Below are 23,702 nucleotides of genomic sequence, written 5' to 3'. Positions count from 1 at the left end.
GATGTTTCTGAGATGTTTCTGAAATGTTTCTGAGATGTTTCTGAGATGTTTCTGAGATGTTTCTGAAATGTTTCTGAGATGTTTCTGAAATGTTTCTGAGATGTTTCTGAAATGTTTCTGAAATGTTTCTGAGATGTTTTTGAGATGTTTCTGAAATGTTTCTGAAATGTTTCTGAGATGTTTTTGAGATGTTTCTGAGATGTTTCTGAGATGTTTCTGAGATGTTTCTGAGATGTTTTTGAGATGTTTCTGAGATGTTTCTGAGGTGTTTCTGAGATGTTTCTGAGATGTTTCTGAGATGTTTCTGAGATGTTTCTGAGATGTTTCTGAGATGTTTCTGAGATGTTTCTGAGATGTTTCTGAGATGTTTTTGAGATGTTTCTGAGATGTTTCTGAAATGTTTCTGAGATGTTTCTGAGATGTTTCTGAGATGTTTTTGAGATGTTTCTGAGATGTTTTTGAGATGTTTTTGAGATGTTTCTGAAATGTTTCTGAGATGTTTCTGAGATGTTTTTGAGATGTTTCTGAGATGTTTCTGAGATGTTTTTGAGATGTTTCTGAGATGTTTCTGAGATGTTTTTGAGATGTTTCTGAGATGTTTCTGAAATGTTTCTGAGATGTTTCTGAGATGTTTCTGAGATGTTTCTGAGATGTTTCTGAGATGTTTCTGAGATGTTTCTGAAATGTTTCTGAGATGTTTCTGAGATGTTTCTGAGATGTTTCTGAAATGTTTCTGAGATGTTTCTGAGATGTTTCTGAAATGTTTCTGAGATGTTTCTGAAATGTTTCTGAGATGTTTCTGAAATGTTTCTGAGATGTTTCTGAGATGTTTCTGAAATGTTTCTGAGATGTTTTTGAGATGTTTCTGAGATGTTTCTGAGATGTTTCTGAAATGTTTCTGAGATGTTTCTGAGATGTTTCTGAAATGTTTCTGAGATGTTTCTGAGATGTTTCTGAGATGTTTCTGAGATGTTTCTGAGATGTTTCTGAGATGTTTCTGAGATGTTTCTGAAATGTTTCTGAAATGTTTCTGAAATGTTTCTGAGATGTTTTTGAGATGTTTCTGAAATGTTTCTGAGATGTTTCTGAAATGTTTCTGAAATGTTTCTGAAATGTTTCTGAGATGTTTCTGAAATGTTTCTGAAATGTTTCTGAGATGTTTTTGAGATGTTTCTGAAATGTTTCTGAAATGTTTCTGAGATGTTTTTGAGATGTTTCTGAAATGTTTCTGAAATGTTTCTGAGATGTTTTTGAGATGTTTCTGAAATGTTTCTGAAATGTTCCGAGTTAAATGTCTGGAAGATCAGCTGGTGTAACTGTGCACGTGGATGATGCTGAGGGGGAAGAATAAAAAGATGAAGAACTCTCCCGCTGTGAGGTGCACGTCTGGAATATGAACATCTGTTCACACCTTAATGATAAACAGCTGTGAGGTTATTTTAAACTGACCGGTGAGATTTCCTTCTGACTGGAGGAGCTCTGTCTCTAAGAAACCTCTGCTGCGCTCGCTAAATGTGATGCTGTGTCTGAAACAGTCCATTATCTAAAGAAAATAACCCTGTTTTCTGTCCTCTGGCTCCTCCCACCACCTCTGGCCCCTCCCACCTCCTCTGACTGGGGGTCATAGCGGTCGAGGCTGATGCAGACCTGCAGTTTCGGGGCTCAAGGCCGGGCTGTGCGTTGCCTTCAGGGGACTCCAGTTCCCCAAAGAAGCCTGGACCGCCTTCCTGTGAGCCAGTCTGTGCGTGATGGAGAATCCAGCGTTTCCCTCCAGCTGAGACAAAACTACGAGCACCTGTCTGAAAAGGAAAAAGATGGATTAACGGAGGTGGAGCTCTGGCTGAAGAACAGCAGAAACTAAAGATGGTGGCAGCTTTGAAGCGACAGTTAAAGGAGACGAAGCATGGAAAGTGACGGCGGCTTTTCCATGAACCTAAGAGCAACTGTTTATGGTGTTTCACACACTTCTGCTGCTCTCATGCGTCACACAGTCAGGAGAATCTGTGAGCATCTGTCTCTGTGTACCTTACACGCCAAAAAGACTAATTTCAGAGGCTTTTTGCAGCCGCTTCGTCTCGTTTAATCCCCGTCGCGTCGGGCAGAGACAGACGTGGCTCAGAGTGGCCGTTCATGGTCGTTCATGCACCCTGCAGCGAGTTAACGCCACTTTAACTGTGTGAGTGTTTACTGTTTGAAGCCCAATAAAAGCTTATATGTAGAAAATAAGTGTTTATGTTTATCTTTATGGATTTAGCAGACACTTTTATCCAAAGCAAAGTGCTGGTTTAACACATTAAAACCATCTATAACCGAGCTCGACCCGTCCTGGATAACCTTTCCCTTTTTTTACAGACGCCTGCTCCATTCTGCTCGGTAAGTGTGCACGTGTGCACGTGTGCACGTGTGCTCTGCAGCATCCTCCTCACTAAGGTGAAAATATACAAATATTAGGACTTTTCTATTTGTCTATTTGTTGTTAGATCATTCTGGAAGTCTACGAGCATTTCTCTCACTTTAAGGTGAGTTAAACACGAGTTAAACTGCCTGATTTATCCTCTGGCTGCAGTGAACCAGCAGAGAACGGTGGGAGTGAGCAGGTATTTTGTTCAGATATTATTATGGGTGCCAATGCTGAAGGCATTAGACACACATATTACTCTGTTGCCGGACTCTTATTCTACCGTTTCCGTCATGAATTTCGGCGCGCTACTAGTCTGGCACCGATGGTCCGACCGGCATAAAAAGCACACCGCTGTCTGCGCAACCACCTCGATCGGTGTGCTATTACGTTTGGCTCTCAGAAGTCAAAAGGTATTCCGGCAAAATGGGAAAATTGTGGATGGGAAAATGTATTGAAAATTCAGAAATAGGGCAGTTTTTGGCAGTTGGCTAAGCCAACTGCGTCAACTGCCAATAACGACCCTATTTTGGAGGCCTTATAACTCAGCCATACAGCATCGCACAGACCTCTTTCAAAGTTTATATGTGACAGGAGACTCGGCTTTAACTGAACTAAAGGGTTTGTTGATACATTATACAGCTTTGACACAATAGCAGTTTCCGTTTTAGGAAGACTACATCTCGGCCGAGGTGTCTCTCCCACTTAGATCCTCACTCAAAAATCGATACTGCACCAATTCCTCAAACAAATGTCTCTCATGTCCAAAATATCTGCCCGATCTGGACAGATTTTACTTCAAAATGTAGGTATTTTTGTCCTCTTTCACACAGTCACACTCATTGAGCTCTGCCTCACAGATTCCTCACAAATTGCAAATTGCCTGAGGTCGCCTCTCCATTTCCATTATAAATGCCTATAACCATAAAATCAATGTGTAAAAATGATTTTAAAATTGCCATAACAAACGAGCCACACATAGTAGCTGAATGAAAATTACACCACTGGCTTCTGCCGTCTCTTGGGGCGCTGACAGTTCAAGAATTATTCGGATACGACTTTTACTTTTCGAACAGCGACCGTTTGTTTGAGACAGTCGAGTGCAGTCAAAATTATAGTGCAATTTCAAGAAGCCATAGTGAGCGTACATGTGAGTGACACAGACGAGCCGCACCTGCTCCTGTTAACAGGGCAACGACTTGTTAGCCTGCTCCGGTTACCGGGGCAACGCCTTGTTAGCCTGCTCCTGTTACCGGGGCAACGCCTTGTTAGCCTGCTCTGTTCTAAGACTACTTATGAGGGTAGAGCCAAGATGGATGCCCTGTTATAACAGCTTCATGTTATAATCTGATCTGCTTTTCTCCTTTAAACTGATACTGAGGGGAAGTTTGAAAATACCCACAATGCAATGGGAAAATGCATTGAAAAGCACTTACCGAGGCCATTTTGAAAATGCCATAAAAGCTGTATTTTAAACAGGACCTTGGTAAAAATGACATAACTGTCTTCAGCAGACTTGTCTTAGGAATTTTGGGCCTCACAGAGTGCTTTTCAATCGATTTTCAATGGGAAAATCGATTGAAAAGTACTCAACGAGCCAAAAATGCCAAAAACTGCCCTATTTTGGAGGCCTCTTAACTCAGCCATACAACATCACAGAGACCTCATTCAAAGTTTATATGTGACAGGAGACTCAACTTTAACTGAACTAAAGGGTTTGTTGATAGGGCGGGCAGTAGACTGGCACCCATCAAAATTTCTTCAGAAATTTTCTAGTTTGGATTATTCTGTGGTTAGTCACATCTTTCTTTTCTGACTCCTGCGTGGTCTCTCAGAATCTCCAACCTTCTCCCTGATGGCGATGTTTTATAAATGAACGCTACATCACATCGTCACGTCTGTTCTGGTCGCTTTGGGGGAGCCTTCTGACGGATCTCTGGCCGGCGTTCGCTCCTCTGCTCCGGCTGCAGAAATGCAGGTCGGGTTTATTCACGTGCACGTGTGTGTTGTGCTGAACCTGTGCAGAGGAGGGATGCTGTCCAGCGTTTTAAGGCTGCTGCGCGTCGACACCACGTTGAAGCTTTCGCTGCAGTCACAGGACACGTGCAAGTGATGTCGTGGGTGCCTGTTTTCCACCATGACGATAAGCCCCGCCCATCCGTGCGTCAGGTAGTAGCAGGTCATCCCCTCTCGACCCTGAGAGGACGAAGTATTCAGGGACTTTACTTCAGTATATTCACACACTCTGAAAATGGAACTTTGGTGCCATTTTATAGCTGAATGGTTAAATAAATAATAAAATAAAAATAATAATGAATGGTTAAATAACTAATATAATAATAATAATGATAAATGGTTAAATAACTAATGTAATAATAATAAATGGTTAAATAAATATAATAATAATAATAATAATAATGATAAATGGTTAAATAAATAATATAATAATAATAAATGGTTATATAATATAATAATAATAAATGGTTAAATAAATAATATAATAAAAATAATAATGAATGGTTAAATAAATAATATAATAATAATAATGATAAATGGTTATATAACTAATATAATAATAATAAATGGTTAAATAAATATAATAATAATAATGATAAATGGTTGAATAAATAATATAATAATAGTAATGATAAATGGTTAAATAAATTTAATAATAATAATAAATGGTTATATAATATAATAATAATAAATGGTTAAATAAATAATATAATAAAAATAATAATGAATGGTTAAATAAATAATATAATAATAATAATGATAAATGGTTAAATAAATTTAATAATAATAACAATGATAAATGGTTAAATAAATGATATCATAACGATAAATGATTAAATAAATAATATAATAATAATAAATTGTTATATAATATAATAATAATAAATGGTTAAATAAATAATATAATAAAAATAATAATGAATGGTTAAATTAATAATAATGATAAATGGTTAAATAACTAATATAATAATAATAAATGGTTAAATAAATATAATAATAATAATAATGATAAATGGTTAAATAAATAATATAATAATATAATATAATATAATAATAATAAAATAATAATAAATTCTTCTCAGAGTCGGCCCTTTCTTTGGATTCGTTGGAGCATTTATTCATGGATTTGGACTCTCATGGCACTCCAGAAACTCTACTTTAAAACACTCTCAGAAGCGGGAGCTCATCGACTATGGAGCAAGCGTTTTGTCGTTTTTTATGATCTGCTAAGTGAAGGCAGCATCACCTCGTGCCGCTCTCCTTTGGTTTCTGCCAGCTGGGTGACGGCGTCGGCGATGGTGGTGTTGGAGGCCGTCACCTGCTCCACCATCAGCAGCCTGGAGCTGTAGACGGCCAGCATGTAGCCGGGCGCCTCGGCTCTGCCGCTGCTCGCTGAAAACACAACTCCAGTCAGGTTCATCAGTCAAGCAGCCAAACTTTGATGCTTTCTGAGGCTTCAGATCTCATGGTTATCAGCATATTTGTGAGTATCCTGCTCATAAAAAGGTTTAAAATCAGGGTTTTGGCCTTCTTACCTGAGCCCTCTGTGACAGAGGAGTGCCAGTGGTTGAAGGCGCAGCAGAGCACGGCGTATTCGCCCGGTTCCAGCATGATGTCGCAGCCCACGAATCTCCTGACCGAGCGGCGGCTGTGGGCCAGCAGCCGGCCGAGCGTCAGAGTGCCGGAGCTGTCGTAGGCGGCCCGAAACACCAGCACACACAGGTCCAGCAGGTGGCTCTCTGCTGTGTCCCAACGCCTGAAGAACAGAACAAAGACAGCAAAACTGATCAATGCAAATGTAAATGTACTTTATTTCTACAGCCCTTTACAGACAATCCTTACGGTGTGCCAAAGTGCTTTAAAGCAGGTAATAAATAAAGAGAAGAAGAAGTAAAAACAAAACTGGACAAGTGGAGGACAGAAGAGGAAGTGTCAGGCCTAAAGAACTATCTACAGCAGATGAACAGGAGGAAATCTGACCCAAAGCCACCAAATAAAACAGAAAAACACAAAAGAAAACAAAAGAAACACAAAAAAACATGAAATAAAACAAAAAACACAAAATAAAACAGAAACAACACAAAAAAAAAACACTAAATGAAAAGAAAAAAAAAACAAAAATAAAACACACACACAACTCTGGTTCTGCCTCAGATTCTGGGTTTATGTTCATGTTGGAACATGTTTCAGTGAATCTCTGCAGCTGTTACCATGGAAACATCTGCAGATATTCACCTTGAAGCTGCTCAGAACTGAACTAACTCTGGTTCTGCCTCAGATTCTGGGCTTATGTTCATGTTGGAACATGTTTCAGTGAATCTCTGCAGCTGTTACCATGGAAACATCTGCAGATATTCACCTTGAAGCTGCTCAGAACTGAACTAACTCTGGTTCTGACTCAGATTCTGGGTTTATGTTCATGTTGGAACATGTTTCAGTGAATCTCTGCAGCTGTTACCATGGAAACATCTGCAGATATTCACCTTGAAGCTGCTCAGAACTGAACTAACTCTGGTTCTGCCTCAGATTCTGGGCTTATGTTCATGTTGGAACATGTTTCAGTGAATCTCTGCAGCTGTTACCATGGAAACATCTGCAGATATTCACCTTGAAGCTGCTCAGAACTGAACTAACTCTGGTTCTGCCTCAGATTCTGGGTTTAGGTTCATGTTGGAACATGTTTCAGTGAATCTCTGCAGCTGTTACCATGGAAACATCTGCAGATATTCACCTTGAAGCTGCTCAGAGCTGAACTAACTCTGGTTCTGCCTCAGATTCTGGGTTTATGTTCATGTTGGAACATGTTTCAGTGAATCTCTGCAGCTGTTACCATGGAAACATCTGCAGATATTCACTTTAAAGCTGCTCAGAGCTGAACTAACTCTGGTTCTGACTCAGATTCTGGGTTTATGTTCACGTTTGAATTTTGCACCGATTTCCTGGTTTCCTGCAAATATACAAAGAAATGAGGTCCGGGTCAGAACTGATATGAATCCTCCAGGAAAACAAAGCTGTTGTCATGACAACAACAGATGCAGAGCTGCTTCTTCACCACAGTAAGGCGAAGTGATCCTCCTCAGAAGAAGAGTTGGTGCCCCACCTGCTGCCCTGCTGGAACAGAGCCAGCTCCACGGCCGTCCTCTCCAGCACCGTCATGGACACCACCATCAGCGGCACGTTGGCTCCTCGGGGGAAAGCGCCCGGAACACGAACCTCCTGCCAGTCCGAATGGATCTTACAGATATCCACCGAGTCGAAGTACCTGGAGAGAAAAGACACTCTGTAAGCATGCTTCTGTTTTATTAATGGGACTTTTTAAATCTTTTCAAATGTTTCTGATCTTTTTAATTTTTAAATCCCTGAGACATTTAGATTTATTCAGGTTTGTTTTCACAACAAACCTGAATAAATCTGGTTAGTTTGTCTTATTTCATGAAGACAAAGAGCTCAAACTGTGTGTTTCAGTGATGGAAATGCAGACTCAGAGCTTTCTAACGGCTCAGACATTAAATGAAACTTGTTGTTTTCAGACTTTCTTTAGCTGGTGTTCTGCCTGGAACCGTGAGCTGTGGGCTCTTGGTGCACCTGATAAAGTCCCAGAAGTCCATCCAGAACAGGCCGTCCTCGGCCCGCTGCGTGCACAGCTCCCTCTTCAGCAGCAGGGGCCAGTGGGGCCAGTCGTCCGCCCAGGCGCCGTTCCAGGAGAAGCGTCCCCACGGGTTCCTGAGCTGCACCAGCCTGCAACACCACAAACGTCACTCACGTGCACACACGTGCACACGGCTGCGTGCAAAATCCCTTTGTCGCTTCACATCATTCTACACTTTCTTCTTCTAACATCAATGTTTTTTCTTTTTGTTTGCGAAACACGAATTAAATTCACTTTAAACTTAAACTTCTTAAATATTCAGGTTTAAACAGCTTTTATCCACCTGTTAAACTAATTAAAAGAAGATTTAAAAGAATAAATCATTAAATTAGCCTGAAAATAAAAAGAGGATGTTTAAATTAGATGAATAAATTTATTCTATCTATCTTTATTATTTATTTAGCTTAAATTTTATTTGTATTTATTCATACATCAGGCTATATTTTATGTTTTTTCATTTATTTGAGAAGTAAAATAATAAAAATTCATCTTATTTTATATCTTTTATTAAAAAAAGTGTCAATAATATTATGAAAAATATCTGATAAATGATAAAAATTAAAAAATTAATAAATGTGTAAATCTAAAAAAAAATGATGGTTTATTTGACAAATATGTTCATTTTATAAATATAATTATATATTTTTTAAATTGTAAATGTTTGCACATTCATTTCTTTTTTAATTTATAAATATAATCTTAGATATTTTTTAAAACAAACATCTGACGGAATAACAGCAGAAATAAAATGTAAAAGACTAAATCAAAGCAAAAGTAAAAGTTTTACTAAAGTATTTATTTGGTCATTTTGAAGCAGTATTTTCTAATCTAAAATATATGGAGACTTTCCAACTCTTTATCTGACTGTAGGTTTTCTGTTTGGGACAACTTCCATCAACAGAATATTCATTCTAACCCTCCCAGGCCTGTTGGTTTAAAGCAGGATTTAAAATAATTTGAGGTCATGAAGCTGTTCTGAGGAAGTCTCAGGACCAACAAACAGCCAGAAGGTCCGGCTGAACACAGATGTGTTCCTGCTCACCTGTGGCCGTCCACATCCCGCACATCCAGGACGGAGTAGGCGTGTCGTGGACGTAAACCCAAAGACTCGTACTCCCCGTCATCCACCTTCATGTTCCCGCCCCCGCAGGACGCCCCCATCAGGAACCTGAAACACAGCCGGCATTAACGGGACCGCCCAACAGGACCTCCGGGCCCGGTGGCTCCCCGACTCCTCACCCCGCCTCTTTGGAGCTCAGCATTCTGGCCCAGATCAGGTCCGTGTCGATGGGCTCCTCCTTGGGGTTGGTGGCGCTGACCTGCAGGGCCAGCGACTCGCAGGGGGCCCCGGTCAGCGTGGAGAGACCTTCGATGGCCCGGCCCGCCTGCAGAGAGAAGTAGGAGCCGTGCAGCTTGGCCAAAGCTTTCTCTATCAGAGCCACCCAGAGCTGCTTCCTCTGGGCCTGGAGGAAGAGGAGGAGGAGGTTCAGGGTGGCATTAACGCAGTTTTTTAATTTATTTATTTGGGGGCTTTTGTGCTTTTAATGGAAAGTTCAGAGAGACAGGAAGCAGGGGGCAGAGAGAGGGGGAACAACACGCAGCACAGGGCCGTCCGATGCGGGACTCGAACCGGGGCCAGCTGCAGCGAGGACTATAGCCTCTGTACATGGGGCGCCTGCTCAACCCACTACAACACGGACCACCCCTGTTTTATTATTTATTATATTCTGTAAAAGTCTGTTGCTCACAGGCTTTTATTTTGTAAAAGTCTGTTGCTCACGGGCTTTTATTTTGTAAAAGTCTGTTGCTGTCTGCTGCGGAACCGGAAAAGAAAGTAATCGGCGGATCCACCAAACATGGAGAAGGGTACGGAACTTTTACTCGGCCATTTTCATGTTAAAGTTCTTCCAGACGGCGGAGTCGACAGAACCAAAGTCATCTGTAAACACTGCCAAGTTGAATTGTCTTCTCAGCGTAGTAGTTCCAGTCTAAAATATCACTTAAAGGCAAAACACACAACTGATAGCAGCAAGTCATTCAAGGAAACAGACAGTGGAGCGAGGCTTCTACATAAAAACTACAGAAAGATGCTGATGTTAAAAGTGTGTTTGCACAACAAATGTTATGGCACTCAATGGAAAAAAATCTAAGTCTTACCAAGTATATTTGTCTCATTTCTCGTCAAAATATCTCATTACACTTAATATAAGACACAACTGCCTAACAAGTACCATTTCAGCCAGATATAGGGACTTGTTTGAAGACAATACATCTGAAATATCTTGTTAAATGAAAAAGTCTTGAAAACAAATTGTTTTGAGTCATATTTCATATGAAACAAGCTTTTTTTTTTTACATTTGAAGAGGTTTTTAAGCTAATTTCAAGATCACTTTTAACTCAAAAGTCCTAAATATCACATCTTATTTCAAGAAATCTTGACAAGCTGATTTTCACTAGTTCCATTGGCAGATTTTTTTTGCTTATTTCAAGCAAAAACGTCTTTTATTTGTTGTTTTTTTACTTATTTTTGGAGGGGCATTTTTTTCCAGTACTTTCATTCATATGACAGCACATTTAAAATAAAGCTAAATGCTAAAAGCTGTACGCTACTTTTGGATTAATTTTTGGATTCTGCGTACAAATGCGATTAATCGTGATTAATCAGGGAAATCATGTGATTAATTAGATTAAACGTGCTCACCTGGGAGAACAGCAGGTGTCCGTTCTCGTCGCACGGCAGCATGTCGTCCACCAGCACGGTGGTCCAGGACCCGTCTTTGCAGAGGCGCACCTGGTACGCTCCTTCGGCGCACAGCGAGCGCGTCACCATCACCTTCTCCACCAGCTCGGGCCGCTCGGCCAGGACGGCCAGGGCGCTCAGGAACCTGCGTCCAAAGATGGAAGTTTCAGCGGATTCTTCCTTTAAAACGACGGCTTCCAGCCAACATTTCATTAAAAAAGAGCAAATATTTAAAATAAAACAAAAGTTTTTAACATTTGTTCCATTTTCACTGCTTTAAGGCCTTTTTACTCCCCATCATGGATGTTATTTTATTCTTTTTGTTTGCAAAACACAAATTAAATTCACTTTAAACTTAAACTTCTTAAATATTTAAACAGCTTTCATCCACCTGTTAAACTAATTTTGACTAATCTTTAACTAATTTAAGATTTAAAAGAATGAATCATTAAATTAGCCTGAAAATAAAACAAACAATTCATCTTATTTTATATTTGACATCTTTTAATAAAAAAAAGTGTCAATAATATCATGAAAAATATCTGATAAATGATAAATTGATTTTAACTAATTTAAGATTTAAAAGAATAAATCATTAAATTAGCCTGAAAATAAAAAGATGTTTAACTTAGAATAGATGAATAAATTTATTTATCTTTATTTATTTAGCTTCAATTTTATTTGTATTTATTCATACATCAGACTATATTTGATGTTTTTTCATTTATTTCTATGAGAAGTAAATAAAAATAATTCATCTAATTTTAGATTTTATATCTTTTATTAAAAAAGTGTCACCAGAATTCAGTAAATCAATAAAATAATGAAAAATATCTGATAAATGATAAAATAATCAGAAATTAAAGAGAAAAAATTAATAAATGTGTAAATATAAAAACAAATTCATGGTTTATTTACAAATATGTTCATTTTATATATATAATTATATATATATTTCTAATTGTAAACGTTTGCAAAATCATTTCTTTAAGAATTTATAAATAAAATCTCATTTATCAGATATTTTTTAAACAAACGTCTGATGGAATAACAGCAGAAATAAAATGTAAAAGACTAAATTAAAGAAAAAATTTCAAGTGTAACTAAAGTATTTAGGTGGTCATTTTGAAGTAATTCTGTATGTTTTCAGCAGTATTTTCTAATCTAAAATCTCTTTATCTGACTGTAGGTTTATTATTATCCATTCTAACCCTCCCAGGCCTGCTGTTATTTTAACCTGTTGTTTGTTCTTCTCACCAGCAGTTACCCAGAAGCCCCTGCAGGATGTCAGACGGCCGCGGCGTGCGGAACACGGACCACCTGACCCCGCGGTCTCTGAAGTTAACGCAGCTGATTTCCTGAGGCCGAAGCCACTTGTTGACGCGCTGCTGGACGCTGTCGTCCAGCGGGAAGCCCACCGACTTTGGACCGGGGGGGAAGCTGTCGTCCACGAAGGTCACCGAGTTCTGGGACGGGACAGAAGACACGTCAGCCGGCACTTTTTACCGGGGCACGGGCCCCTGTAAAAACTCCCAAATACATCCTTCAGACTACGCTATGACTGATATGTGCCAAGGAAGAATAACACAGCCCCAATTTTCATTATTTCAACCACGTGACCTCCTTTAGCCAAAGCTGCACAGGCCTACCAAAGAGGTTGTATTCGCAGGCTTTGGGTGAGTCTGTGCATGTTCAGCCAATGGACGTAAAATCAGAGTTGGAAGGTAAGATCCAGCGGCCCTCACATCATATTTATCAGAGGATAGGAGCCCAACATGTTGCCAATGGAAGCGTAGTCGGTAATATGAACCACTACACACTGATGGAATGATGTCATCGTGGTCATGGACATCAGGAACTTTTTACAGAGTCAGAAGCAACAAGGAGAACTGAGCATGAAGTGGAGGGAGGTGAGAGGCCTACCTATAGGCCACTGTAATTACACCAAATACCCAACGTTTGCATTTAGGCTGAAACAGTCTGGTTCCATGTCAGGTGAAAAACGTGAGACAATATCCTATTCTGCCTATTAAAGCCTATTTACTACACATCTAAGGCATTATAAATGGCTAAAATGTGGGTAGGCTAGTTTAAAAGGCTACTCAATCAGGGGAATAACTTATCAGACCATATCAGGGACTCTTAATTTAAGATTTTTACTTTTTATTTTGCAATATTCCCTCTTGTAGAAGTATTTATTGACTGTGCTGCAGTAAGATTAAAACATGTTCAGTTCCTGGACTGAAATATTGTTCATTATTCTGTTTTTTAGTAACATTTCCTCTTGTAAAAGACTGACTTGATTATGTTTGATGAGCTACAGAAAGAGGAATTACAAAGCTAAATGGCTGAACTCAGAGGTGTTTTTATTTGCTTGGATAGCCTGTAGCTCTGTTAAACCTGCTGAGGTTCGTGCACATTTGAATAAATGTTCTTATACATCCAGTACAGGCTCGTTTTCTGTGTACAGTAAGGCTGTTGGTGGGGTTCTGGGGGGCCTGGGCCCCCGTACAGCTGTATGCGCAGCACCGCCCCTGATGGGAGATAAGACACGACTGAACCACTTTCAAACACCGGCTGCTTCAAATGTTCCTGAAGCTGCTGGACTTTTACCACAAAGTAAACACAGAAGCTGAAGCTGAGCCGTGCTGCTCCCTGCTGGGGGGCTCTCAGCAGGGGGGCTACCTGCTGCTCCCGGCCAGCGAACACCCACCTCTCTGCAGAAGCTGACGATGTTCTCCCACAGCTCTTTGGCTTCGCCCTCGTCGCTCTGCCGCAGCGCCTCCACCAGCTTGCTCTCTTTCCTCTTGGGGGACGCCGCCGGCTTCAGGTGGGCGCCGGGCTGCTGAGGCGTGTGGCAGGCGAGGCAGTGATTGGCTGTGAGCTGGTTGATGAGCGTGCACGCCGGGCACGCCCACTCCTCCGTCTCTGAGGGGGCGGCGTCCAGCGCAGGCGACCGCAGGGACAGCTCCTCCCTGAGGACGCTGAGCCTCCTGCCCCCCGGCGGCTCTTTGTGCTGGGGGGGGGGCGGGCAGCGCTGGAGGGGGGGCCGCGGTGCCGGGGGCCTGCATCAGCCCAACATCTGGGGGGGGAACCTCTCTGCGGCTGCAGGGGACCGGATTGTTGTGTCCCGGGGGCCGAGCGGGCGCCGCAGAGTTCGTGTTCGGGTATGAAGCCTCGGCCGGTGAATACTGCCCCCCGGTGGAGATGGAGAGTGAAGGCGCGCCCGCGGCGGCGTCTGGCGCCCGCACCGCCCGGTCGCTGCCCTCGGGCATCAGCAGCGCCTCGGCGGGGATCTGCGGCAGAGACAGTTTGCGCGGGCCGCCGCACGCAGAGCAGGACGCGGAGGCGGGCGTGTTCTGCAGCGTGCACCTCAGGCAGGCCCAGGCGTCCCCGGCCGCCGGGGCCCTCAGGGGCCCCGAGCAGCTGCTGGAGCGCTGGGGGCGGGGCGAGTCCTGCGGCGGGTCCGGAGGCCCCGTGTAGCCGCACAGCGAGCAGGACGCGCTTCCACGGGAGTTAGCCAGCGTGCAGCGCGGGCAGGACCAACCCGCCACCCCCCGGCCGGTGCCGGGCAGCACCCAGCGGGGGTCCGGGCCCCGCCGGGGGGCTTCACAGATGGTGCAGCGGGGGGCGCCGGCTGCGTTCAGGAAGGTGCAGCAGCCACAGGCCCACTGGGTCCTGGGGAGGGGCATCGAACCGGAAGAGAAGCTGCAGAGGAAACACAGACAGAGTCTCACTGTGGAATAAAGCACAAAGAGGCTGAAAACAGGCTGAAAACAGGCTGAAAACAGGCCGAAAACAGGCTGAAAACAGGCGGAAAACAGGCGGAAAACAGGCGGAAAACAGGCTGAAAACAGGCGGAAAACAGGCTGACAACAGGCTGAAAACAGGCTGAAAACAGGCTGAAAACAGGCGGAAAACAAGCTGAAAAAAGGCGGAAAACAGGCCGAAAACAGGCCGAAAACAGGCTGAAAAAAGGCGGAAAACAGGCTGAAAACAGGCTGAAAACAGGCGGAAAACAAGCTGAAAAAAGGCGGAAAACAGGCCGAAAACAGGCCGAAAACAGGCTGAAAAAAGGCGGAAAACAGGCTGAAAAAAGGCGGAAAACAGGCCGAAAACAGGCTGAAAACAAGCTGAAAACAGGCCGAAAACAGGCGGAAAACAGGCGGACAACAGGCGGAAAACAGGCTGAAAACAGGCGGAAAACAAGCTGAAAACAAGCTGAAAACAGGCGGAAAACAGGCGGAAAACAGGCCGAAAACAGGCGGAAAACAGGCGGAAAACAGGCGGAAAACAGGCGGAAAACAGGCGGAAAACAGGCGGAAAACAGGCCAAAAACAGGCCGAAAACAGGCCAAAAACAAGCGGAAAACAGGCGGAAAACAGGCAGAAAACAGGCTGAAAACAAGCTGAAAACAGGCCGAAAACAGGCTGAAAACAGGCTGAAAACAAGCTGAAAACAGGCCGAAAACAAGCTGAAAACAGGCTGAAAACAGGCTGAAAACAGGCCGAAAACAGGCGGAAAACAGGCGGAAAACAGGCGGAAAACAGGCTGAAAACAGGTGGAAAACAGGCGGAAAACAGGCTGAAAACAGGCCGAAAACAGGCCGAAAACAGGCGGAAGACAGGCTGAAAACAGGCGGAAAACAGGCGGAAAACAGGCGGAAAACAGGCGGAAAACAGGCGGAAAACAGGCGGAAAACAGGCGGAAAACAGGCGGAAAACAGGCAGAAAACAGGCTGAAAACAGGCGGAAAACAGGCTGAAAACAGGCGGAAAACAGGCCGAAAACAGGCAGAAAACAGGCTGAAAACAGGCGGAAAACAAGCTGAAAACAAGCTGAAAACAGGCCAAAAACAGGCGGAAAACAGGCGGAAAACAGGCCGAAAACAGGCTGAAAACAGGTGGAAAACAGGCAGAAAACAGGCGGAAAACAGGCGGAAAACAGGCGGAAAACAGGCGGAAAACAGGCCGAAAACAGGTGGAAAACAGGCCGAAAACAGGCGGAAAACAGGCGGAAAACAGGCGGAAAACAGGCAGAAAACAGGCTGAAAACAAGCTGAAAACAGGCCAAAAACAGGCTGAAAACAGGCTGAAAACAAGCTGAAAACAGGCCGAAAACAAGCTGAAAACAGGCTGAAAACAGGCTGAAAACAGGCCGAAAACAGGCGGAAAACAGGCCGAAAACAGGCCGAAAACAGGCTGAAAACAGGCCGAAAACAGGCGGAAGACAGGCTGAAAACAGGCTGAAAACAGGCAGAAAACAGGCGGAAAACAGGCGGAAAACAGGCGGAAAACAGGCGGAAAACAGGCGGAAAACAGGCGGAAAACAGGCCGAAAACAGGCCGAAAACAGGCTGAAAACAGGTGGAAAACTGGCCGAAAACTGGCCAAAAACAGGCCGAAAACAGGCGGAAAACAGGCAGACAACAGGCTGAAAACAGGCTGAAAACAGGCTGAAAACAGGCGGAAAACAGGCTGAAAACAGGCTGAAAACAGGCGGAAAACTGGCGGAAATAAAGCTGAAACCAGGCGGAAAACAGGCCGAAAACAAGCTGAAAACAGGCTGAAAACAAGCTGAAACCAGGCGGAAAACAGGCCGAAAACAAGCTGAAAACAGGCTGAAAACAGGCTGAAGACAGGCTGAAAACAGGCCGAAAACAGGCCGAAAACAGGCAGAAAACAGGCGGAAAACAGGCTGAAAACAGGAATGGTCCGTGGCGTAGTGGGCTGAGCAGGCGCCCCATGTACGGAAGCTATAGTCCTCGCTGCAGCTGGTTTGAGTCCCACAACAGACCTAGATGGTCTAAATCTGATCCACAACAGAGAAAATCTTCTCAAAATCAAACCAAACCCAAACTGAGATCAGATCTGAGTCTAAAACCAAGTTTGGAACCTTGAAAAAGACGTCAGAAACCAGCCCAGATGCAGGATAAAACCAGAATAAATTAAATAAATAAGTGCTGAAACACATAAATACAGGCTGAAATAAAGAGGACGCTCTCATTTTTAAAGATTAAATATGGAACTATGTCATCAACGTGTGTTTAATTTATGAATTAATGTTAATTTCATGTTTACCTGTGTAACATTGGTCAGAAGAAGCCTTTATACAAACTGTTTCATTCCAGTAAATGCATTAAAATGTTCATATTTCGGCTTCCTCCCTGATCACAGGTCTAAGTGATGAGTTATTAACTCTGTGGAGGTTCCTGACAGGTTTGATCCGATTCGCTCGATGACATCACAGACATCAGCTTTCATGTCCCTGAAATCCCTGGAGATGAAAAAGCCTCCGAATATATGAGAGAAATGATATGAGAAGATATGAGAGAAAACCCAAATATATCAGGATGCACATTTCCGTGCAGCCTGGAGGGAGGACATTAAAATGCATGAATATGGAAATGACACAAGAAGCTGCAGCACAGCAACAATAACTGCTCGTCTTCTGGTGCATCTGCGGCTAATTTAATCTCACTGAGGCTGAGTTTACAGCCAGCAGAGAGTCCTACACATTAACTGTTCACTTTAAACTGGGGCTGGGAGAGTTAACTCGTTAATTATTTAACGACGATAAATATTTTATCGCGCATTAACGCAGGTTTTATTTTTTTTTAAGATATTTATACATATATATATATATATATATATATATATATATATATATATATATATATATTTTTTTTTTGTGCCTTTAATGGAAAGTTCAGAGAGACAGGAAGCAGGGGGCAGAGAGAGGGGGAACAACACGCAGTACAGGGCCGTCCGATGCGGGACTCGAACCGGGGCCAGCTGCAGCGAGGACTATAGCCTCTGTACATGGGGCGCCTGCTCAACCCACTACGCCACGGACCACCCCTGTTTTATTATTTATTATACTTTGTAAATGTCTGTTGCTCACAGGCTTTTATTTTGTAAAACTCTGCTGCTGTCTGCTGTGGAACCGGAAAAGAAAGTAATCGGTGGATCCACCAAACATGGAGAAGGGTACGGAACTTTTACTCGGCCATATTCATTTTAAAGTTTCAAATGGCAGCACATTTAAAATAAAACTAAATGCTAAAGGCTATACGCTACTTTTGGACTCATTTTTGGATTCTGCGTATAAATGCAATTAATCGTGATTAATCAGGGAAATCATGCGATTAATTAATTAAACATTTTAATTACAAATTAAAATATGAATGAATGAAAGTGCCATAACATTTGTTGTGCAAACACACTTTTAACATCAGCATCTTTCTGTAGTTTTTATGTAGAAGCCTCGCTCCACTGTCTGTTTCCTTGAATGACTTGCTGCTAGCAGTTGTGTGTTTTGCCTTTAAGTGATATTTTAGACTGGAACTACTACGCTGAGAAGACAATTCAACTTGGCAGTGTTTACAGATGACTTTGGTTCTGTCGACTCCGCCGTCTGGAAGAACTTTAAAATGAAAATGGCCGAGTAAAAGTTCCGTACCCTTCTCCATGTTTGGTGGATCCGCCGATTACTTTCTTTTCCTGTTCCACAGCAGACAGCAACAGACTTTTACAAAATAAAATCCTGTGAGCAATGACTTTTACAAAATAAAAGCCTGTGAGCAACAGACTTTTACAAAATAAAAGCCTGTGAGCAACAGATTTTTACAAAATAAAAGCCTGTGAGCAATGACTTTTACAAAATAAAAGTCTGTGAGCAACAGACTTTTACAAAATAAAAGCCTGTGAGCAAAAGACTTTTACAAAATAAAAGCCTGTGAGCAATGACTTTTACAAAATAAAAGTCTGTGAGCAACAGACTTTTACAAAATAAAAGCCTGTGAGCAACAGATTTTTACAAAATAAAAGCATGTGAGCAACAGACTTTTACAATAATAAAAGCCAAAATAAAGACCCGGTTCGAGTCCCATATCGGACGGCCCTGTGCTGCGTGTTGTTCCCCCTCTCTCTGCCCCCTGCTTCCTGTCTCTCTGAACTTTCCTATCCATTAAAAGAACCCCCAAATCATTAAATAATTTTTTTTAAATAAATAAATAAAATAAAATAAAACCTGCGTTAATGCCCGATAAAATATTTATCGGCGTTAAATAATCAACGACTTAACACGATAATAACGAGTTAACCCGCCCAGCCCCAGAAATAACACAATTTAACCAAGTTTACCTGGTAAGTTTAACACCTGCAGAGATGCTGGATGTCCTGATAAAATCATTTAATTTAAGTTCTTTAGTTTGTCGGCTTCAGGCAGACGTTCTGTGCCTGAGTGATGATGTGACGACAGAAATAAGAAGCTCTGACGGTGACACAAACAACAAAATAAAAGCATCTGGAGCTTCCTTTGTTGTGTTCCATGTGTCTCCCTGGTCGCCCTGTTTCCTGCCTCTGCTTTACAATGTTTGAGAGGATTCTGACCTCTGCGCCATCAGATCTAAATCCCCAGCAGAGGGCTGATGAGTGCTTCTCCAGACCAGCTCAATCTCCAGGGATTTCCCCAGTTTCCTTACATTTCCTGTCAGCTTGTAACTGGACTCCGGGCCGAGCCGGCAGGAGGCTGAGCTGGGACTTATACGCAGTATATGAGACAGAGATGCAGTAATAATTAATAAGGGAGGCTCTGGTTTAATTTATATCGACCAATTCATCAAAAATTCATGGCAGCAGGTCCAGGACGGCCACGTGACATAAAGTCAGCGCTCACCAGTTCGGTCTGTTGGGTTTTTTTTTAAAGCCATTTTCACATTAAACCATTTCTTCTTTATTTCGGTGACATTACGAACTACAGGTGACACAGAATTAACAGCACTCGTAATGACTTCCAATTTCTTGGCTTATCAGTTCCCGTAATTCCACTGCTGACACTGCTAAAAAGATTTTCCTTTCTGGATCTCTGAAAGCAGAACTTCAGCCTCAGAGCCCCTAAAGTTGTTCTTTCTGGATCTCTGAAAGCAGAACTTCAGTCTCAGAGACCCTAAAGTTGTTCTTTCTGGATCTCTGAAAGCAGAACTTCAGTCTCAGAGACCCTAAAGTTGTTCTTTCTGGATCTCTGAAAGCAGAACTTCAGTCTCTTGTCGGTATGCGCGCGCATGTGATATTACTGGGCATGTATTGTTGTAATGTTTTAAATACTTGAAGATAATTGCTTTGGATATGGGATTATCGTCCATTGACTGTTTTGGGCTTTCACATGCGCGAGCATACCGACAACCGGTGAGTGACATGCTGTTTATAAAGTTGTTTTGTAACGTCCCCATGCCAGTAATGTGAGAACCATGCATATGGTTTTGATGGTAAGGCTTGTGACTTTATTGTCGGATGGTTTATAAAGTGGTGTGACGTTTCTGCAGAGTGCAAGTTGTTGTTTTACGTGGAAGGTTTAGAACTTGCCCCTTGGCCACCACGTATTTCGCTAGCATGACAGGCTGTGCAAACAGCGCAATCGCCGCACAGGGAGCGCCGATTTGCACCTGTCTGTGTCCTACTATCAGTATTTGACAACCTCTAGCAATGGGATTGCGCTTCAAATGCCCCGGAGTTCCCCTTTAAGGCCCTTAAATGAGTGTAGCTTTAGTCATTTTTCAAATTATTTTTATACTAAATTACTTTAATAATCTTTTTGATGTCTGCTGCTGGGCTGAAGAAGTTCCTGTTTCCCGCTGACTTAGATAAAATTAAATCTGTGAAAACTGTGAAAATCCTTTTTTTTATGCCTGTTTACAGTTTCATTTATCTTACACTTCATTTGACTCTATTAACAACCTATCTGATAAAACAAGTTAAAGTGATGCTGATGAAGCCCTTCTTATCTAACAGATTCTGGGGATTTCAGATTGTCGTCTCCTTCCTTTCAGGGTTTGGGCGTCCTCTGCTACAGCAGATAATTAAGGTTGCACCGGGGCTCCTTTGCTTTGTTGTGTATCAGGGACGACTTTTCCATGATGGCACGTCTGTAAAGAAGTCTTTTATGTCCATCAGCAGAAAGGTTTGGTACGGAATCGTATTGCATTCGTATTGCAAAAACTCCGGTTTTTCTTTCTAATTTATTTTTGGGTTTGTTTTTTGGGGTAATTTTTTTCTGTTTGTCGGGTTAATTTTTTTCGGAAATATCGAGATACTTGGAAATCCCGCAAGATTTTCAAGCCTGCAAGCGGTGGACCTAAGGTGACTCCTGCCCCCGCCCATACATGCCCCGTCTTGAACACTTTGAAACCTTGCTATGTCTAGGAGATCTGAACGGGCTTTCCTTCTGAACAACTGCAAAGTCTTCAGGTGCCTGCGTAAAGTCGACAAACTCATAGTTATACCATCTACACGACTTAAAGACAGAACTATCTCCCAGTGTCTTAAACCCAGGTCAAAGTAAAACTTGATTAAACTAAACAAACCAGTCATATTTGCTTCCATTAAATCGAGCCCTCACAGGCCTACCAAAGAGTGAATTGAAGAGGTTGTATTCGCAGGCTTTGGGTGCGTCTGTGCATGTTCAGCCAATGGACGTAAAATCAGAGTTGGAAGGTAAGATCCTGCGGCCCTCTCGTCTTTTATCAGAGGATAGGACCCCAACATGTTGCCAATGGAAGCCTAGTCGGTAATATGAACCACTACACACTGATGGAATGATGTCATCGTGGTCATGGACATCAGGAACTTCTTACAGAGTCAGAAGCAACAAGGAGAACTGAGCATGAAGTGGAGGGAGGTGAGAGGCCTACCTATAGGCCACTGTAATTACACCAAATACACAACGTTTGCATTTAGGCTGAAACAGTCTGGTTCCATGTCAGATGAAAAACGTGAGACAATATCCTATTCTGCCTATTATAGCCTATTTACTACACATCTAAGGCATTATAAATGGCTAAAATGTGGGTAGGCTAGTTTAAAAGGCTACTCAATCAGGGGAATAACTTATCAGGGACTCTTAATTTAAAATTCTGACTTTTTATTTTGCAATATTCCCTCTTGTAGATGTATTTATTGACTGTGCTACAGTAAGATTAAAAAATGTTCAGTACCTGGACTGAAATATTGTTCATTATTCTGTTTTTTAGTAACATTTCCTCTTATTAAAGGCTGACTTGATTATGTTTGATGAGCTACAGAAAGAGGAATTAAAAAGCTAAATGGCTGAACTCAAAGGGGTTTTTATTTGCTTGGATAGCCTGTAGCTCTGTTAAACCTGCTGAGGTTCGTGCACATTTGAATAAATGTTCTTATACATCCAGTACAGGCTCGTTTTCTGCATACAGTAAGGCTGTTGGTGGGGTTCTGGGGGGCCTGGGCCCCCGTACAGCTGTATGCGCAGCACCGCCCCTGGGACAGAACAGCGAGGTGTCTGCAGTGTTGGTGCAGTTCACCCTGTCACCAGCAGAGGGGGAAAAAAATCTTTCCATGCCTCACCTGCGCTCTCTGTGGCGGCCCGGGCGGGGCAGCTGTCGGGGGATGAAGGTGCTCTGGCTGCTCCTCAGACATCCCATAATGGGGGAGGGAGGCAGGGCCGCACCCCGGGGGGCAACATCGACCTCTGCATCTTCAACCAGCGAGGAGGAGGAGCTTCCCATGGCAAGCTCAGGGGGCGGAGCCCTGGGGAAACAGTCAAATCAAATCAAATCAAATCAAATTTATTTGTAGCACATTTCATGTACAGAACAGTTCAAAGTGCTTCACGTAAAATAAAAGCATTGCAGCGGGGAGTGGAAGAAGCATTAAAAATACAAAACAAATAAAATCATTTAAATTAATTTAAAAACAAGCAACAGTCTAGATAAATTACAAGATACAGCGCGAGGGGGAAACAACACCTGATCACACCTGGATCTGATCACACCTGGACCTGATCACACCTGGATCTGACCACACCTGGACCTGACCACACCTGGATCTGACCACACCTGGATCTGACCACACCTGGATCTGACCACACCTGGACCTGATCACACCTGGATCTGACCACACCTGGACCTGACCACACCTGGACCTGACCACACCTGGATCTGATCACACCTGGATCTGACCACACCTGGACCTGACCACACCTGGACCTGACCACACCTGGATCTGATCACACCTGGATCTGACCACACCTGGACCTGATCACACCTGGATCTGACCACACCTGGACCTGACCACACCTGGACCTGACCACACCTGGATCTGATCACACCTGGATCTGACCACACCTGGACCTGACCACACCTGGACCTGACCACACCTGGACCTGACCACACCTGGATCTGACCACACCTGGACCTGACCACACCTGGACCTGACCACACCTGGATCTGACCACACCTGGACCTGATCACACCTGGACCTGACCACACCTGGACCTGATCACACCTGGACCTGACCACACCTGGATCTGACCACACCTGGACCTGACCACACCTGGATCTGATCACACCTGGATCTGATCACACCTGGATCTGACCACACCTGGATCTGATCACACCTGGACCTGATCACACCTGGATCTGACCACACCGGGACCTGACCACACCTGGATCTGACCACACCTGGACCTGATCACACCTGGATCTGATCACACCTGGACCTGATCACACCTGTATCTGACCACAGGTGTTTCAGGTAATATATTGATCATTCAGCCCAAACTATACGACAGGCTAACCGGGTTCCTGCTGAAGGTTCGACAACATTTCAACACTTTCCAGCAGTAATTAGTCGTTTTATTGTAGATTTTATTTGACTAAACTTTGTTCAGCTTTGTTTTAAGTTCTGTAAATTACTTTTGACGCCGACTTGTTTGGGTTTTAAATTAAAGCCCCACGTACAGAACAGTGTTTATCATGTGTGGGCAGGGGCCCCCTGAACGCCTGAGCCTAGAACCGGCCCTGATAAAAAAAAAAAAAACCTTTGCCTTCTGATCTGTGGTTCTGATCTGTGGTTCTGATCTGTGGTT

The 23,702-nt window shown here is 42.9% G+C and overlaps 1 pseudogene; it reads right to left on the bottom strand.

Moving 5' to 3' along the window:
- Positions 1-1,621: 1,621 nt before the first annotated feature.
- Positions 1,622-22,341, bottom strand: LOC142371412 (calpain-15-like; annotated as a pseudogene).
- Between the last annotated feature and the right edge of the window lie 1,361 nt (positions 22,342-23,702).

This window comes from Odontesthes bonariensis, chromosome 21 (assembly GCF_027942865.1).
Source record: "Odontesthes bonariensis isolate fOdoBon6 chromosome 21, fOdoBon6.hap1, whole genome shotgun sequence".
In the NCBI taxonomy this organism is placed as follows: Eukaryota; Metazoa; Chordata; class Actinopteri; order Atheriniformes; family Atherinopsidae; genus Odontesthes; species Odontesthes bonariensis.
Note: the sequence above shows the minus strand (reverse complement) of the source record. Positions and strands in the feature narration are given on the sequence as shown.